Source organism: Alligator mississippiensis, chromosome 1, assembly GCF_030867095.1.
Source record: "Alligator mississippiensis isolate rAllMis1 chromosome 1, rAllMis1, whole genome shotgun sequence".
Taxonomy (NCBI): domain Eukaryota; kingdom Metazoa; phylum Chordata; order Crocodylia; family Alligatoridae; genus Alligator; species Alligator mississippiensis.
Genome location: NC_081824.1, coordinates 97944774 through 97957617, shown reverse-complemented (window position 1 = coordinate 97957617; position 12844 = coordinate 97944774). Strand labels below are relative to the sequence as shown.

The 12844-nt window shown below is 43.6% G+C and overlaps 2 long non-coding RNA genes across 2 annotated transcripts in view; one reads left to right on the top strand and one right to left on the bottom strand.

Moving 5' to 3' along the window:
* LOC109286249 (uncharacterized) overlaps positions 1 to 2299 on the top strand; it is a 103810-nt gene extending 101511 nt beyond the window's left edge. The window contains exons 3-4 of the long non-coding RNA XR_002094232.2: positions 407 to 690; positions 1815 to 2299. This is a non-coding gene — a long non-coding RNA (uncharacterized LOC109286249). The remainder of the gene's footprint in view (positions 1 to 406; positions 691 to 1814) is intronic.
* The window catches only part of LOC109286248 (uncharacterized), a 440090-nt gene extending 427488 nt beyond the window's left edge, over positions 1 to 12602 (bottom strand). Inside the window, exon 1 of the long non-coding RNA XR_009464105.1 lies at positions 12132 to 12602. This is a non-coding gene — a long non-coding RNA (uncharacterized LOC109286248). The remainder of the gene's footprint in view (positions 1 to 12131) is intronic.
* Between the last annotated feature and the right edge of the window lie 242 nt (positions 12603 to 12844).

Below are 12844 nucleotides of genomic sequence, written 5' to 3'. Positions count from 1 at the left end.
GGGGCTGGCTGGGGTACAAGGGTGTTTTAGTGTCAGACTAGCCAGCGGGCAGCCCCACACTGAAGCAACTTCATGCCCCAGCCATCTCCATCAGCATGTACATGTGGGTTACTGAGGAGTATATAACTCCACCATAGGATAGTACTTGTATCTGGCAGTACTAACCTACAGCAAACTTAATTAGTTTACTCCAGTCTAATCACTCTGCACTTGTAGACTGGTGATGCTTTCCTGAAGAATTAATTAAGCAATTCCATAGTCTTTGCCTATCCCTCAATATGAGGATTATGTCTCCCAGGGGGAGTAAAACTACCATCACATGACCACCACCTACATGCAGATTTTTGACTAGGGACTCCCAGAGATCACTGTTCCTAACCCCACCATCATTCATCTGTCACTGCAGGACTTGATTCATGGGAGATGTTAACGTCCCTGACAGAGGACTGCCTATGACATCTTTTAATGTGGGGAAGCTGGTGCACACAAACTTGACAGGAAGGAGACCTGAAGCCACTGACAAGGATATGCAAGACAACCGAAGATCTCCATTCTGCTGCAACCCTCATCCGCCTTCACAGTTGCAGAGTACCAGGAGGACAAGACTTAGACAACATAGCTCTGAGGGTCATTGGAACACACAAGCTTCTCCACCACAACAAGGTTACAGTCCAAGGAGTGGACTCTTTAGTAAGTGTCTTGTGTAGATGCCCCTAGAAATATCTTTCCTGTGAGTGCCATTAAAAATCCAGCAACAAAAAATGTTTGTAGTATCTAGCTACCAGTATACAGTAAAAGCTCTGTTATCCAGCATCTCCCAGGAATGGGGGATGCCGGATAACAAAATATGCTGGTTAATTGAGCGGAACCAGGCCACCACTAATCTGGCCATGTCTGGGGTGTCCCTCCACCCTTCCCTTTGCATCGCCGCCCCTTGCACCGCATTGCCACCCCTCCCGCAGGGCCTGCACAGTCCCACACAGCCTGTTATGCCCCCGGGCCATGGGGGCCATGGTGGGCACTTCCGATTTCACTTTTCAAGCATGCCAGCTTATAAGGTGCTAGTGCCAGCTTATAAGGTGCCGGTTATCAGAAAGTTTATTATACTTAGAAAAAGGGATACCGTGGTAATGCAACTGCAGTATGTATGAAGTTTGCAACTGTACGCACACTGAGAAACATGCTGAAGAAATATTGATCTTAAGGGAAGTAGACTTTGTGTAACTGGTGATACACAATATTAGCTCTTCATGAAGCCTCAAATAACATTGCTCAGAGTGTAACTTTTAGTTGTTATGGTGAATATATTCACTGTTAATTTAGAAAAAACCTGCTAAGGCATTATTCCATTCTAAGTATAAACCTTTGTGATTCTCTGCAGCTCCATTTGAAAAAGTGGTTGTTCAAGTGTTAAATTTGGACTGCAGGTGGAAAAGTAGATTTCTTTCTCACTCGTATCATGTAGTACAGTGACCTGGTTAACTAACAAATGTCTCAAACAGACTCTACATAGATGAGGATATTTATTTTTCTTTCTTTTTTTAATTTAGCTCCAGACAGTCAACCCTGATAAATCAGTCTTAGAGATTTAACCCACAGTTCTGCAAGCTTCTGATCACATTGGCCCCCATCCAGCAAAGTACTTAAGTTCATACTGAACTTTTACATGTATTTGTTGTCCATTAAAGCCTGCAATTAATGCTGTGATGTGTTCTATCGACTGTGACTATTTTAGGAAAACATACATATTCTAGGGCCCCAATCCTGAGATGTTGATTTCCTGAAATGGCTTCTCTTTCTCCCTCCTTTTCCAGCATATCTTCAAGCAAACAAGTTTAGCAAAATCATAGAACTGGCAGTTCCAAGGAAGCACCTAAGATGAAAAAAATTAAATCTTCTTTGGTACAATCAGCCATGATGATCTCAATTGAAGCCCTAAAAAGATCAACTAAGTCTCTGGAAAATATATTTGAATCATCCATAGCCTATCCACCAATCAATTTCTCATCTGGTCAGGATGTTCTCATCTGCCCATTTCACCAAGCATTCAATATACCATTCACACAAAGAAGTTGTACCTTTAAAAGCCCACTACCACCATGCTACACACTTTCCTTTCCTTATGCTATTATCAAGAAAAAAAGCAACTTCCTCAGCACAATGAAATAAATCAAAGCTTGACAACAATGAGCTTAATGGCCAATGCTTCTTTACAAAAACAATGGGCCTCACCAATGGTTCCCGCCAAAATGATGGGAACCTCTCTCCCTGGAAAATGTTGATCCTAAAACAAGAGGTAAACTTTGTGTGGCTGCGTACAAAATTGAAGAAAATTTCCAGGGGTGTACTTGGTACCATGTTGGTCTGAGACAAAAAGATGTACAAAAAACTAGAACTCTTGGTTCCAAAATGTTAGGTAGCATTTTGGAACCAAGAGTTCAGGTTTTTTGTAAAAAAATATTCAAGTATTCTGTAGTAGTAGAAAATTGAAGCTATACTGAAGTATCAAATTTAAACAACATATAGTAGAAAGAAACAAAAGCAATAAATTGGGCAAATCAAGGAGAATAAGAGTACTGAAAACTTTAGGTTGAATTAGAAAGGGCAGAAATAAGGCTTGAATTCAGTAGGGAAAATATTGTCAAGAAAGAACAGGAATTAAATTTTCTAAAAGCTAAAATCAATAGTAAGACTGGGCATAGATAAATTTCTTCACCTAATGGCAAACCCTTTGTGTTGGAGATAGTATTACAATAAACAGATGTATAGAGAATGTAGGCAGAACTCATTTTTGCAGAACAAACTTTTTTGTGGTGCTATTTAGCACTGGCAGAAGAAATAGCAACTGACACAGCTATATTTAAATAGCCCGAGTTTTTGCATAACAGGGAAGACTTTTAATTACAAATGACTAAACAACTAATTAGGTAACTGGGCCAGACAGAATTAGTCCCAAGCCTGCTACGGTTTTATAATAGTTTTGGCTCGCTACTTCCCAGATCTTCTTACAAAGCCCCTGTAAAGTGAAACAGGGGCTCTGTATATTCATAATCATTAGTGGGCTCTTAAAAACTATTTCCCAGATGTTCTACAATGACAATATTCCCATTCAATGTTGGTGATGATTAATGCTCATACCAATTCCTTAATTCATTAAAGATGCTGTTACAGGTTATCTTTAGAGCATTTTAAACATGTGTGTCACAGGCAGGGTCCTACAGGAGGGCCGTGATCTCCTTAAGGCCCCTTCCCGTGCCAAGCTGGCCCAAGGGCATCCTTGGTTTCTCACCCGCCACGTCTTTGATGTTAAAATACGTTAGGGAGGCTGCCTTTTATGCCCTCTTGGTCACTTCTCATTGTGGTCTCTGCCTGTGGGAGCACCCTAGCCTTAGGGGCTATGCGTGGCTCCTACCAGCCCAATACCATGCCCCAAGCCTCGCAGATGTACTGGACATTATTCTGTCCCTCTCTCCGGTGTTCTTCTCTGGAACGCTGCCCTCCTCTGGGGCTCTTCTATAGTGCCGCCCTCTCTTAGGGCCTTCTCTGCAGTGCCGCCCTGTCTCTGGGGCTCTTCCACAATGCCGCCATCTCTCAGGGCTCTTCACTGCAATGCTACCTCCTTCCTCAGGGCTCACCGCACTGCTACCCCCTCTCTAGGGCTCACCGCACTGCTACCCGCTTCTCTGGGACTCACCGCACTGCTACCCCCTTCTCCTGGGCTCACCACACTGCTACCCCTTTCTCCGGGGCTCACCACGCCCGCACTGGGCTTCTCAGCAATGCCCCCTTCTCTGGAGCTTCTCAGCTGCCCCTCTCTGGGGCTGGGGTCTATGTACCCCGAATGCTGCACCCTCACTGGCGCTGGGGTCCTCACACTCCACTGTGAGTCCCCTATGAGGATGCTGTGCCCTTACTGGTGCTGAGGTCCCCACTCTACTGTGAGTCCCCTATGAGGATGCTATGCCCTTACTGGTGCTGAGGTCCCCACTCTACTGTGAGTCCCCTATGAGGATGCTGCGCCCTTACTGGTGCTGGGGTCCCCACTCCACTGTGAGTCTCCTATGAGGCCTCCTCCAACCCATAATAGCCTCACCCAAACCACCAGTGATAAATGAACAGCAATACAAAATACTAGCCCTCCAGCTATAACTCAAACTGAAGCCATCCGGCCATAACAACATTCACTCCTACTGGAGACTCTTTATCTCTCAGCAGTTAGATACTGCTCCTGGGTCAGGCTTCTCTTCTCTCCCATGGCAGAGAGCTCCTTCTTCTCTGGCTGCTGGCAGGGAACTGCTAGCCTGGCCTCAGCCCCTGGGCTTTATAAGGATCAGGCCCTGCCCCTTCTGGTCAGCTGACCTTCCCTGGTTGCCCCGGCAACCCACAGCTGGGCTCCTTATTCCCTCACTGCTAGGGTCCCTTCCCTAGCAGTTTCTCCTCCTTAGGAGCAGGGCACCTAAGTGCTCTGCAACAATGTGGAATATTATAAAGTTAGAGAAGTTTAAGAGTAGCCACAGGTTAAGGCGCTATGCTGTCTCAGACATGCACAACTATGACTTGCCACTAGAGGGCCTGGCAAGAACAGGAGCCAGGACTTCATCCCTCCCTTAGGGTGGAAAAGGAGGGGAGAGGGGACTTGTAGCTTGGAGGTGGAGAAACCAGTATGGACACTGTTATTTCCCTCCCTCTGCACCAGGAGCCAGACAGAGTTACAGGTGAAAGGGGAAAAGTCATGCAAAAACAACTGTTTGAAGTGGATGGGAAGGAGGGGAGAAGTAAAGAGAAAGGAGTGGGGGGAAATAAATAAATAAAGGACTAAAATCTTGTGTGTGTTTCACTGAATTGGGATTGAGTTGGGGTGGGGAGTTAGTACTCACACCAGGACAGAACTGAGTCCCAACAGGCATGGGCAAATGGTGCCTCCTGACTGTGGGGGGAACCCACAGGCACTGGCAGTGGCAGTGGAGCTGGTGAGCACCCACAGGTGCTGCCGGCAGTGGCGGGGGCGGAGCTGGCAAGCCCCTGTGGGTGCCGCCAGTGGCAACAGCCCTGTTGGGGGGCACATGCCCCCCCCATGCTCTCCCTATGCATTGCCTATGCCAGCAGGATCATTGCAAGCATCCCATACCAGAGAAGACCCAGCAGAGAATGGTTTCCACTCTCTGGTTCATTCTCTTCAGAGGTAGGCAGTAGAACTGCTGGTACTGTCTGCACAGGGGTGGGTGCTACAGCAAGGGGCAAACTGGAGAGCTGCACCTGGTTCTCCGAGTCGTCACACTGTGCTAAGACAATGCATATATATTTTTATCTCTGGAAGCTAGCAAAAATTTAGCTCTGATTCTTCCCCTTCTCCCCCTTGCACAAGCAAGTCTTAGCCAAGGGCAACAAGGTCTTACTTTTGATGGGGATTTTACTTCAGCCTGAGAGTTCCGTTGAGTATAGAAATGGTCTACTCAAGTCTGAAGAGCTAGAGTTTTTCTCTCATTCTTTTTTGCTCTGTGACCCAGAGTGTGGTGTGACAGGTAGATAACCCTGGAAAAAATACCACCCTTAGTTGATTGATTTCTGGTGTCAAGGGCACATCTACACATTCATTTGATCCAAGATCAGTTTACTCATGAGTAAACCACTAGCAAGTAAATGCTCCTGGGCAGGTGTCTACACATGCAGAGATGTGGGAGAAGATTTTGCAAAGATAGCAGCCAGCAGCCCTTTTGAAAAGCCAGCCCCACTCTCTACTCCCTGGCTAGCCACTTCCCTGGCCAGAAGCAGCATGCACAGCACAAGGGCAGCATGTAGCAGCTCTCTCTTCACTGCCTCTGGCATCCCATGCCATGGCTGTCCCTGGCAGCAATGACAAGAGCTCCAGGATCCTACTGGCCACTGCACTGGCCCTGCTGGCCCACTGGGTTGACTGCCAGCTAGCCCATGGCTGTCTGGGCCCTCCTGGCTCCCCCACACACAGTGACTGTCTGCCTGGCTACAGCACGCAGTTCCCAGGGCCACTGCCGCCACTCAGCTGTCAGCTGGACCTCTTCCAGCTGGCCAGACCCCAACAGGAACACTGACGACAGGCTGCTGGACACCACCACTGGGGCCACCCTCACCCTCTTAGGCCTCCAGCCCTACCACCTCTGGGCCCGCAGGGCCAGCCAGGACTCATGGCTGCACATCATCTGGCAGACCTGGGATGATAAGCGACGGCTAGAGGCATTCTGCATGATTCAGACCACCTGCAGGGACCTCCTGGAGCAGCTCTAGCCCCACCTGCAGTGGCAGGACACTGACATGCAGCCGCCCCTCCCCACGGACACCCAGCTGGCCTTCGCCATCTTTCTGGACGTGGAGTAGCCTGTGCTGTACTGGCTCAGAAGCATATGGGTTTGAAATATTGTCACTCAGCTGCTATTACTTTTGTGCACCATCCCTCACTCTTTCACTGTGGGGAAGGAGTTGGGGAGGAATATTAGCAGGAGAGAATGGAGTATAAAGTCCTTGTATATGGAAAGGGTATATAGCCTTACAAATTCAACAGGCTTTCTAACCCCTCTGTGAGAACTGAGGGGAAATGTGGGGAGAAACTCAGAGATATTTCCATCTTGGTTACCTAATCTCCCACTAATAGGTAAGTATGGCAAAGGATTTTTGGAGCCTGCTATTGATAAATATCAGTGTGCAGACTAACTCACCTCACAAGGAGTTTATTCAGGTCATGACCAATGATGGTAGTGATGACCATCTTTTGGACATTAACATAATGATTCAAGATTCAAGAAGTGGGAGATCTGTATTTTTTACCCTGAAGGAATTGGAATCAAGACCTGCCAGCTATCAGGCAAGTGATCTAACCACCATGCTATAGGACAAGCTAAGTTAAGGCATTCCCCAACCCTGCTAGGCCACTGGGAAACCAGGAGTGCAGGGCAGGAGGCTGGGGGGAGAGTAAGCAAAAAAGGAGACTGCCTCTGTAAGCAAGTGGTTAGGGCACTGTTTTAAAGTGGGCAAGGAACACCAGCTTCCAGGCCCTCCTCCCAGGGATCAGGAGCGTAAAAAATATGTGTTATAGTGTTTCAATTGTTATTGAATCAAACAGGGAATTTTCCATGCTGACTATTATAGTCATCGAATAATGACACTGTAATAATTTCCCATGGTTTCTTAACTACTCACAAACAAATACCCTACAGATATTATTATTATCATCAAGTGTTAATGTAAAGCAAGCATAGATTTTTTTTCTCTGCATACTTTGTGAGGGTTGATATTTTAATGCCTAATTACCATCTGAGTAGAAGCACTACAGGAGAATTTTACCATACAAGTTTTCATCAGGTACAAATACCAATATTTTAGGCCTGGGATATTTTAACCAATAAAGAGATGTAACTAGTTATGAATAAAATCTTTCTATGCCATTACTGAAAAGATTGGGAATTTAAGGAACAAACAAAAATTGATTGAAGGTCGAGCAAAGGTAATATTCCATTGTTAGCAACTATTCTCCTTTTAGATTTTTTTTAAGCGTTCATTGTTCAATTCTCTATAATTATCTTAAATCCATATAATCAGCATATCTTTATATATATATATATATACATATTTTAACCACCTTTTTTAAGCTTCTTACACTCTTGCAAACAAGTTCAAATTATTCACAATGGAATTTGATCAGTTCTGGGCTGTACATTTCACATTCAGTGTGTGTATTCACAACACCACTTATTTCTGCATTTACAGATTTCCTTTTCCATAGAGAGTGAGCAGCATTTGATAGATTATGTACTTCATTAAAATGGTGAGTAATGAAATATTGTCAGAACAAATTGTCTTTTATCAAATATTTCATTTAATGCAAAGCGATGCTTCAGTCGTGTCTTTCATTAGGATTATTTTAGTTTTACCCCTCTTCTTAGATTAGAATGGAGATTATTTACTTAGTCAAGTCATGCCCTGCTAGCTATGTAGGATACATAACTTTGCTTGTATAGTCTCAATTAGTGATATTTATTATTTATGTTTCAGCATTTATATTTTATGCATTTTCTATTAGTCACTGCTTGAAAAACTCAAATAATCCTGGGAGCAGGAACCAGAGCCCACTATTCCCTCTCTCCCCTCCCCTAAGCAACAGAGGCAGGGCCTCTCTGTCTTGTCTCCTGAACTGTTTTTTGCACCTTGTCATTGGTTAAGAAACAAAAATATCGTGCCAGTAGAAACTGGAATGCGGGATTCTACTCTGCCAGAAAAGTGCTATAGTTAGACTCCGTCTTGCTATCCAGTGGCCCAACTAGCAGAGAAAGGGTGAAAGGAAGTGGAAGATATTGATTCAAGTCCCCTCACAATCAGGAAAGCTCAGGACCCAGATTTCCCACAAGGACTCTCAACATAATTCTGTGTGGCACCACTGAAGGTGAGCACCACTGAATTCAAGGCTGTTGATACAAGTTACATCTGAGCTCTTTTCACCTACAGGTAAAGGTCTCTCTGACAACTTAAGAGGTGTTTTGCATGTCTCTCAGCGGTAAGAGGATCAAAATGCAGGACTAGTATGCTTAGCAGAGATACCTATGGAAATGTGCAGTCCAAAATGGAGCGCTTCCTAAAGCATTCAGGTACCTAATGAGTTCTGTGGATGCTGCAACAGGGCCAATTTAAATCACTCTTTCAAATGCAGACGCTTACGTTTGTCTAATTTAGATGCTTATGGATACAATCTGAGTTCTGGCCATGCATCTTTTTTGTTTAAAAAATTAAGTAGCCTTCACTCTTCTCTCTGAAAACTGGCTACCTTTAATACATATTTACCTTTAATACAGCAGCTTAATGAGAGAACACTCACCCAGAGAAATGGGAGCCTTGGATTAAATTCCTTGCTCAGTCTGGAAGAATGCATATTACTGGTATCTCTTATCGTCCTGAAGAGCCTGGATGCCTCACACAGAGTTCTAGATTTCACTCCTGGGTCAGGTGGCTATAAGTTATGTTACAGCACTTAACTTTCAGGTGCCCAAATGCAATGTGCCGCTATTGCATTGTAGTTCATATTCCCTCCCCTGGAGAGCTTACATCTCAAATAAATGTGGGAATGAAGTGAAGTGGCCTGTCAAGGTTATCCCCATTGTCTTAGCTGCAGAAACATGTTAAAAACCAGGCTCATTTCCCTAATCACTAAACTACACAATGCCCTATGGACTTCATAACTCATCAACAAAGAACACATCAGAAATATAAGACCTGGTGTTTATTTTCACCAAATACTTATAATTTGCTTTCCATAAGTATGCCCACTGGTACAATTTGCAGGCTTGCATTTTTGTTGCCAATGTACATAAAAGTGCTGAATTAAATTGATATACATTTTAAAATCAATATACATAAATGATTTCTTTTTATTATTTGCCCATCATTGGTGCTTGTCTTAAAGAGTTTTCCATAGGAGAAAGCACAAACAGGAGTGTAAACACACTGCCATATTTCAGTGCTTTTACAACAAAATAGCATCAACTGCTCTGAGCCAGATTCTGTTCCATCCATTAGGTGCTAGACTTCAGCACCTAAGTGTGATCCTATTCCACCCTCATCCATTCCTTGAAAAACTGGTAAAACAAAAGGGGGATGCTCTTTGCTGCTTATTTGTGACTTAGTCTTAAGAGTAAGGTAACAGCATGGTACAACAGAAGAGGTATTCATGAGTTCCAGGGATGTGAGGAGGGTGGGATACAATCACACTTAGGTGCCTAAGTCCATGAAGGCACCCAATAAGTGGAATAAGATCTGTCCCATTGTCTGTCTGTCAGCTATTATGGCTGACAGTGAAGCACATGAGTACTGTTTCAACAAGGTAGAACATCCTATGCCATCAGTGTTAACTTTTTCATTTCCATACATTTTCATTATACATTAGTCCCTGAAGAAACTACTCAAAGTAGCTACTGTTCTGGTTCGGGGGAGGGGGAATAGGCTCTTTTTTCCTTGGGTAAGTGATTTAGAATTTCTCTTCAGACAGATTTTTTCCCTTTGTCTTCAATAAAATAATGTACATTCATTGCTCTCTGCACTCTTTTTACAATACACTAATAGATCCATCAATAACTCTTAAACTAATCAAGCCTAACATTATACTTATCCAATGTTGGCTAGTGATGACAAAATAGACCTGAAAATGGGGAAATCTGAGACCAATATCCTGATTAAACAGCACTTACTACTCACTCTCTAGAGCCAAAGAAGTCTTCTGGAAGGAGAACAGTTGTAGTATCTATGAAACAAGGCTGTAAGCTGGTGAGCTATCTTGGCAGACATAGGCAGGCAGCAGAATTCTATCAAGGCTATCTTTTGGCTTTTATTTTTCTGGGATACTGTATAAGGATATTTAATTTCATATTCTATTCCATTTGCTTTTATATGTTGTTTCTGTCTCTAAGCCACTCTAAGCCTCTGTTGGAAAGTGTGGTTTATAAAACTAATAATTAAATAATAAATCCCAGGTCATGCCTTAAAGTCCAGAAAAGTCCGCCATAACCATTGTTAAACTGCTGTCTCTATATTCCTTTCACCCTAAATGGAATTAATTATAGTTGCTGCAAAACTTTTTTTTCTCTCTGAAAGGTGAGAAGGAAGGGGGAAGGAGGAGGTTAGGAAGTGTGGATGTGAGGAGCTACTGATGGGATCTTGGGCTCTTTAGAACATGTTTTCTGTCTAGTCGCTGAGCAGAGTTCCTGGTTTCTAAATTGGTCAAAGCAAGGCTTTAACAAGCCAGAATGTTTAGTTTTGTATTGTTAAAGTAATGTTGTACTTTTTGGTTTAAAGCTTAATTTATTTTTTGTTTGGTTTGATTTGTTGTTTAATAGGTTTAATTGTTGAGGACATGTTGAGTTAGCCTCTAAGGCTAGGGACAGACATTCAAAATATTTGAGTATGAATTGCCTAACCTGCAAAGCTTGACCTGATTTGGAGGTGGATAGACATTCCTTTTTCATTACAGAAATTCAGGCACATGCCTGCAGTGGCTCAGGTGAGAAGCTGGGGGGGAGGTGCTAGAGCAACCCTCCCTTCCCTTGCACAGTACTGAGCTGAGGTGTGGGGGGTGTAGCTAGGCCCTGGCAGGATGCTCTGAGTAGCTCAGCAGGGAATTAATAACAGTGTTTCTCACCCCTAACTCACTGTTTATCACCCCATTAAGAAAACAAGAGAGGGACATTACCAGCTACCTGGTGATTCTGCCTTTGTCACACCATGGACCGGAGCCAGCATGTAGTCAGCTAGCTGATACACAGATACCTCTCAGCAAGGCAGAGGGCAGGGGGGAATTCCTGCTTAGCAGGGAGTGGTGAGAGGGAGCAGAGGAGCAGCCTGCAAATCTCTGCCAGAGCTGCAGCCAGGGAGCAGAGGTGAGGGACCAGCCCTGCTGTGGAGCAGAGAGCCCTGCCCAGCCCAGAGAGCATGCTAGGATGCTGGGAAAGTCTGGTTTATATTAAACCAGCAAGGGGTCTGGGATAGGCATTGCATAAACCGGTTGGAGCCAAATCAGTTAAGTGTAATACTACATTCAACCAGGTTTATCTCAAACTGGTTTCATCCATTTTCAAACTGGTTTCTATGCACTTAACATCTGTTCTGTTACAGGTTAAAACCAGTTTCTGATCACTTAAACCACTTTATGTGTAATGTCTGTCCCTAGCTTGAAAGGGATGGCAGGGGCTGGACAACAGGAACCACAGCTTCAAGTTCCATAATCTAATAAAGTGCTTCATGCTCGCCACCTCAGGTAGATTTATCTCCAGTGTTGTGTCCATAATATCTTTCTTAATCTCAAAACACTTATAGTTTATATGTAATATATTTAAATTATGGTAACCTGTCAAATAGAAGGGGCAAGGCTACCTGGGATCAAGTAATGAGGCACTCAGTTTCATGTTCAGGTATCTAAATAGGAATGATCCCATTTTCAAAGGTGCCAAGAACTCACCACAACTCTCTAAATATGGATTTAGGAAGTGATCTTTGCCTTTATTCTCTGTCCTCCAGGCCAGCATATCATATAGCAGAGCTAATATAAACTGAAAGCCAAGCAAACAAAAGTAACATGAAGGAAGACTGCTACAGGAAGAAGGTTATTAAATGAAACTTACCTTCACTTGTGAGATGAAGTACATGAATTCTTGAAACTAGAATAGTTGAGAGCAGCAATTAAACTGTTCTAAATTATTTTGGCGGATGTTTTAGCCCTAAGATAACCTGGGGCTTATAGTTTTCTTCAGCTGTGCTAAGAGTAAACTCACTGAAAATACAGCCCAACATTTTCACGTAGAGAAGGCAAATGTTCCGTCTGTCCACCATTTATTGAATAACATTCCACACCAGCTTCTAAAGACATTCTCAGATATGGGCCCTTCAATAATCTTATGAAACAGGTCAAGCTTTGGAAGTTCAAGAGTCCATGATATAAGACACGCTGTTCAACAACTTTTCCTTTATATTGTAAAATACCTCCAAAGTTATACTGTGCACCTAACACAAAGAAACATGGATGCAGTGCCATCCAGAGTCCTCCTACTCCTGCATCTGATACATTTTTCTCTGCAGGAGGTTTGTGATGCTCATTAAAGTACAATGAACGCTTGTAGAGTGCTTGTTGTGTTATAATGAGCATCTGGACAGAGCGTGGGAGAGAAATGCATTCTTTCTGTGCAGGGGCAGAGAAAGGGGAAGGTTATACTTCTAAGTTGTTGGCACTGAGTACTGTTGATAGTGTTCTCAGTGGAAATACTGTTATTAACAAAACATTTTCTCCGTCCTTTTTATTTTTTGTGGTGTAAGAGAACTGGCAGGAAAATCAGGGAGC